Here is a 7,774-nt window from a genome sequence, read left to right on the forward strand (position 1 = left end):
AGAGCTACATAAGAAGAAGAATACCCGGAACAACCTGTTTTCACTCATGGGCAGTTTCACGTAGCTCTAACATCGACCAGGAATCTAAATCAGTTAAAGGTGTACATCGAACAAAAAACAACACAGGAAAAGTCTGTAAAATAATTCTAAAATTTTTACAAGAAATGCTGTGTACACTGAGATATTTCAGAATTGACAAGCAATTTTTGTTTATATTCCAATGTACAATTATGTTTTATCTTTTCGTCATATAACAGGTCTATAAACTAATTATATATAGTAAGTAGTCAACGTATTATCATACAACATTTGTGTAACATGGTAAGGAGTATATAATAACTAGTTAACTTGGTATTGTACAACATCCATGTAACATGGTAAGGAGTATGTTATCATTAGTCAACTTGGGTATTGTACAACACTTGTGTAACATGGTAAGGAGTATGTTATCACTAGTCAGCTTGGTATTGTACAAAACCTATGGAACATGGTAAGGAGTATGTTATCATTAGTCAACTTGGTATTGTACAAAACCTATGGAACAAGGTAAGGAGTATGTTATCATTAGTCAACTTGGTATTGTACAACACCCGTGTAATATGGTAAGGAGTATGTTATCATTAGTCAACTTGGTACTGTACAACACCTGTGTAACATGGTAAGGAGTGTTATCATTAATCAACTTGGTATTGTACAACACCTATGGAACATGGTAAGGAGTATGTTATCATTAGTCAACTTGGGTATTGTACAACACCCGTGTAACATGGTAACATATAATAACTAGTCAACTTGGTATTGTAGTACTGCTGTGTAAGATTTCATGCCTTTCAAATTAAGATATTAAATCTCATCCAGTGCTGAAGAAAGTAATTACAACGTGTACTTTCATACAAAGCACATGGACAAAATGGAAAGATTCACACATTTAACAACTACATGAGAAAACAGTTCTCTTGAACTTGAAAAATGCTAAAAGTATTGTTGGTTACATCTAAAAACCACATGATAGGAGTAACACCCCCCCCCCCACCACACACACACTCAGAAACAGAAAATTTGACAGAGAGCTGGCTAAATGAACTTCATACTGGTAGCTGGAATTTACAAGGGAACTGGCTTGTAACTATGTAATATTTTGGTCAAGCAAGAGCTTTCACATTTCTTGGACATTAGAAAAACACAATTCATTCCCTCACTTGAGCACTCTATGGCCAATAAATGACTGTCACGTCATTTAAGCATAATTAAGGAATATTTTGGGACTAACCGACCAACATTTTATTTCGTCAGCCCGAGAAATGTACACGCAGAGTGAGACACGAAAAACGAAACTTTTCTAATCAGAAAAACTATCACAAGCTTGTGTGCAAATGGGGATTTCCTTCACAATACATACTAATGATAATGAAACCCTACAAAGCACTGGGTCATTTTCTGAAGGTAGGTCACCTCCCCACTAAAAGAAAAGTTAAAACATTCCTATTTTCTAAACATTTTTTCACACAATTCATTCAGATGCCAACATGATGCTTCAAAATTTATTCCTAATTATATTGATGCACTTGAAAAAAAAAAACAACCCATTTTTATATTTTTTTGAAGAAATAGCTGTTCAACCCTAGCGTGTGTGCATTTGCCGTCATAAGGTAGACCAAAACTCGTGATACCTGTTCAAGTATTTTTAAGTACTATTTAAGGAAGGAAGGGAAATATTTTAATATCTTTCATGATGCACTGAAAATTATGAATGGCCCTAGATCCATAATCAAACATCTGAATAAAATCAGTTGACAAATTGTTTTAATATATCCCCCACACACACAAAAAATATGAGGGGTCAGCCAATAGTTTACAATGTTGAAGGACACTGTGCTGCAGATATAACTTTGATGGTACACCATAAATTGTTTTGTGCTTCTACCTGGAATATTTTGAGTTACTGGATACTTGAAATACATGTTTGTTCAGCACTGCTAGCTCTCTTTTATTTTTTCACAAAAGAAGAAAAAATTATAATAGTATTCAAATTTTTTCCCCATACAAAATGCATTACTTAAGATTGATACAAGTTTAACACAATTCTTCAAATTCTGTCTTACCTCCAACTTTTTATAATCTCAACTTATATTCCAAACAATCCAATAAAACTCACAATGGAAGTAGCAACAATGTATAAAAAATATAGTTCTTGCACTATTCTGAACAAAGAATACAGGAAAATCATTGTTAACACACATTGGTTAACAGAAAGGCTAGGCTTTGTTGCAGAAAAGCTCCAAGAGATATATACATGTTATATTAATCATGAAAATAACTCAAATGCTATTGCGTTTGTTTTCTTTATTCACATAGCTGTTAACAATCACCGTCAAAATAAGCTTGTGCAGTTGGTCTGCCCCAATCACCAATTACAATCTTGTACCTTTCCATCACTGTCAAAGCAAACATGCTCCCTGTCATACCGATAATTGTAAATATTTGTTCCTTAAAGGTACAAATAAAAAATGAGAGAAAAACTTGTCCGGACACGTAAGCACCAAGAAAGTAGATGTTTGTCATTTATAATATGGAATACATGTGCTGCTCAATAGTTTGTGTTCAAGAAACTTTAACAATCTGTCATATTGTGCTCTATACAAATTACTTTAAAAAGTTCTGTAATATACTGTCGTGGCACTCACTGTGAAATCTTCCACATACTTCATAATAACCAAGGCAAAAAACTTTTAGTAAAAGCCAAACTATTCTACACCACTACTAATAACCAAGGTGAAAACTAACTTTTCGAGTCTGCCAAACTATTCTATAATACTATGACACATGTATCATTAAAAATATAATTGTTATTGAAATCACTGTAGGATAATAAAAGTTTATATAAAAAAAAAAGGATTTTGCCAGAATATGTTTATCTTTCTAATCACCTCCAATCTCATACTCATAATGTAACTATCCATCATAACAGTACTATCTTTACTAAAAAATATACAGAAGTTTCTCTGATGTAAAACATTGTTGAAATGTTGACCAACACCTATAATAAAAGTTTCAGTATTCCTTTTTTTTTTCTTAAAGATGACGGAAAAATCATGGTAGTGCACAGTGACATCAAACCAAGAATTAAAACAAAAGTCTAAATTTCCAAAACAACCTTAGCAAATTAACACATATTCTGAAGCATTTGAATTAACAGGTGATTTTCAAAAAATGAATTTCTACCACTAACAAATTAAAAATAATGTGAAATCTTCATCGATGGGTTTTTTAAAAATTAAAATCTAATATAAAAACCAATCTAAAAAGAACAAAACATCTTAATGCAATCCACTAACTTTTACTTATTTGTATGCAAATGTTTGAAAATTAACCATAACTTGCCTCATGATGAATGATTTACACAATTTACTGAAACTATAGCATTGCTACACTTCATTCCATTAGTACAGAAAATTATTATCTTAACAGAAACATTCCTCACATGTTGTTTGAATGAAGGTAATTATAACCAAATATTTTTGAATTTCTATTGTATCTTCAAGAAAGTCTATCTGCCATGGATCTTCCAGCAGGAAAATGCAATTTTATAAGAAAAAGAGCTATAGTAATCACAAACAACATCGTATCTCATTGTTTCTAATTTGTGAAATGTTTATTACATGCACATAACTACTAACTCGAACCTTTAAGATCAGTTGAACTTAATACATTTTACACTCTGAGATTGGTTTTATTCAGGAAATATTATTGTGTAATGGATACCTTAGGAAAATGATTGAAAGCCTAACCATGATACTTGTGAACAAAATATTTAAAACTCCCACAAAAATGTTCACAGTTAATAAATGTCCAGTTTCATTGACCACCCCTTACTCAGAACAACAAAGTGTCATACTTTATAAACAACTTAGATCTTTAACAAGGAAGTTCTACCCACAAATCAAACTTAACATCATTTTCAAATCATCCTTTAGGTTAAAACATCTCTTTAACACAAAGGATCATCCACCTATCTCCCTTCACTCCTGGATTGTATACAAATACACGTGTGGTGACTGTAAGGCCGCCTATATCGGGAAAACTAAACGACATTTTACCGTTCGCATCCACGAGCTCATGGGAGTATCAATGAGGTCAGGTAACATCCTTTTAAGTCCACCCAATTCGGCGATCTGGAACTACAGACATGAAACTGGACATCCGATAACTCACTCAAGATTCACCATTCTTTGTAATGGTAATCCCGACCTTGGACTGTTAATCGAAGAAAATCTATCCATAAAACAAATGTCCCCTGTTTTAAATATAACACAGTCTTCCTATACACTTACTTTGTTTTAAGTAGAGGGTCGAAACACTACATGGCCACATTTATATATATATATATATATGTGTGTGTGTGTGTGTGTGTGTGTGTGTATTTCTCTGTAATTAACATTTCACAAATTACAAACAATGAGGTATGACATTTTTTGTGCTTACCACAGTTCTTTGTTTTCTTATAAAACTGTGTTTTTCTGCTGGAAAAATCTGTGAACAAATATTATATGGCACTACAGATCAACAAAGAAATGGAACGTCAGTTTGTTGTATTGATTTGTTTGTAATGCACGGTAGAAGAATGCACTCATTCCTAAAAGTGAATTTTATAGATATAGCACAATTTTGATGGTTCTTAAAAAGCTTTACTAATTAGCTCCACTGCCACACGCATCCATAAGGTAAAGAAGAAGCTGGTTGGTTGGTCAGTCAGAATGAAATCTCCATCATGGTGTCCTTGTGCAGTAAGCTGAAGTATCTATTGCTGCTTTGTAATTTATAGAAAACCTGAGATCCTGTGAGCAGTAAATTCTGTTTCAGTTATTACCAGGACATTAAAACCTGTCCAAAAAGAATCGAGTGATGTTAACAAAATACCCGATTGTTTCTTTTCACTTGCTAAACACTATGAACACACTGAAAACAAAACCAAAGGATTTCTCCTTTTTACAACTGCTACATATGTAAACATTCTATACAACACATACAAAGGAAAAATATTAAAGAGAGAGATGACAGATGAATGGGTGCACTGAATCCATATTGTTTCTTATCATAAAAACATTATTTACAGTGTACGAAATACGATAACGGCCAGGAGCTTTTAGATTCTTCTTGGCTCTGAACTTGAGATTGAAACTTGATTGCCATACCTTTCACTGGACTATGCTTTATCACAATTGCTCAAATTAGTTTCATGTGTTATGACTAGTTTTTGTGTCCAAAGTTAACCATAATCTTTCATGATTAATCATATCGCTTCATCTTTTGTATTGATATCCTTTTGTTTTCTTTAACAGAACTATAAACATATAATTCAGGTACCTTTCTCAATTTTGTATGTTAACAATACAAGACAATCTTTCCAATGTATTCACCTTTTATATCACATTGGTATATAGGTTTGTAAATCAGATGATGATAAACTTAGTTTGCTGCAGTCAATATCATCTTCAGTTGTTGTTTTTCACACAAGTTTCTAAAAAAAATTCGACCTGATGCGACAGAGAGCAGAGCCATCCTACCTGTGGTTCTAATGAATAAAATAAGTAGAAACCCTTGATGCCTCTGCTACGGACAACCAGACATGGTGTTCCTTCTAGTACAAACATATATAACAAAACCTAGTTCTCCACCTATCAAGAAAAAAAAGTTTAGAAATTAGTGAACAGCTAGCTGTAAGAAAAATATACAAACACAAAAGTACAAAGAAATGAATACTTATAAAGAAAAATTAAAATATCTGTATTGATTAACGAGAAATGTTATTGTACGTCAAACTGATTACTAATTTTCATTTGAGGAAAAACAAATTTTAACAACAGATTTTTAATTCAAAGTTGGTGTCTAGCATTTCATTTAATATTTTTAATCCATAGTGTATATTTTTCAAACTCATTGTTAGTAATCTTTAATTGACAAGTCTTTACTACGAGTCTAACACCCAATGAAGGATATGGAATCTCACCCGTTATTATACACCTTGATGTGGATCAGCCTTGTTAATCCACATCAAGGAACACTCATTATAATCCTGTAATACGGAACACAAGACTGCAGCAGTTCCCACATCATATTATGCATTAGACCGAAATACTTTAGTAAATTCCCATCCGTAAATACATAATGCATATTGAACGTTAAAGAATATGCTACTCAAAACACTTTCAACCAATTTAAATGACTTTAAGGCAATTTTTATGTTCACCCATAGTTGTCTCTTTTTCTTGAGAGTTTTGTTGTACAATACTATAATTGTTCAATGCTAATACAGAGGTTGAGTATATTACATTAAAGTGATTTCGGAACCTCGCCACTTTATTACAGTTCATGTCATCATGCTCATTTGAAAACTGTACATACTGGGAATAACCCTGCAGCATAGATTTCGTTACAGAAGCCTCCGTTGTAAGGCTGTCATGTGTAAAGCATATCACTACTCCTTACTTGTTTTCCATAATCCACCAAGTGTACATGACAAAAGTTTTCCGGCACCTGTTTCTACAGTCCTATCACACAGAAATTGATAGACAATGCATCCTATTACTGGGCTGATACATCTTGATGTGCAATAGCATGAATATCCATTTCACTCTCCAGCTGTTTCAGGTATGCATTGGTTGAATGGATATGTTGTGGAAGCAGCTTGAGTACATATGACTTATTGCTGCCTGTGACATGTAGATTTCTTATGCCACTGACCTTTGTCTCCTTAGGTTCTCATTAGTTACAAGACACCACACTTTGCTTACCACAGCTGAGGTATGACTTGTTGCAGGTCCCTTTCTGGATGGTCCTGGAACCCTAAGTTCATCCATAATCTATCATTCAATTTACCATGTCACTGAGTTATACCAGTTTCAGGGAATTTCACTCCTCAAGAGTAACCCTGAACAAGGACAAATAGAAAGAATAACACTAGGTTTCATATGGTGGGGGAGTGTAATAATGTTTTAAGATGTATTTTTCTTACACAGTGATTCTCTATTTATATAGGAATAGGCTGGACATCACTTTTCTTTTTTTAGTATTTCAAGAAGCTTGTCAGCTAAATAATTTATAAAATATATTAATATCATCAATGTTCCATATTCTTGAAATTCTTACATAAATATAGGATCACTGTGAGTAAAAGACATCTCAAAACACTATATTTCTTTGTTTTTCAATCCATTAAGCACAAGGGATATCTCCATCTTGGAAACTCTAAATCTTCAAGCTGAGCACATCAGAAAGGACTGTTACATACCCTTCCCAACAGCATTCAATTTTCAGTGGCACCACACAATCTACGAAGCATCAAGCAGAGTCAAAATGTACTTCTGATACATGTTATTCATCTGCAACATTATACTGGCTGATGTTGTTATGCAACTTACTGACTTACACATTCAAAATGGTTTTTAATAACACACTCAACCCTCTGTAGAATGCTGGTGAAATAAAGAATGATAATACATTAATTTTTAAAAACTTTTTACAAACTAGTTTTTTTTTCTCTCCAACCCCCCCACCCCACAAATAAACAATTATTTTGATAAAGTATTTTTACACATCCGAATAAAAAGTTAGTAAACTGAAGAATATTTTTCTTTCAAAATCTGATTATCATTGTTTTCTTAAACTGTTCTGTTATCTTAAATCTTGGATTTTTTATGATTTTGTACAGCACACTAATGATGTCTATTCTGGTCATTATGTCTAGCTACTTAAACACGGGTTAATGTTCTCAGCT

The sequence above is a fragment of the Limulus polyphemus genome, unplaced genomic scaffold (genome assembly GCF_000517525.1).
Source record: "Limulus polyphemus unplaced genomic scaffold, Limulus_polyphemus-2.1.2 Scaffold4157, whole genome shotgun sequence".
Taxonomy (NCBI): domain Eukaryota; kingdom Metazoa; phylum Arthropoda; class Merostomata; order Xiphosura; family Limulidae; genus Limulus; species Limulus polyphemus.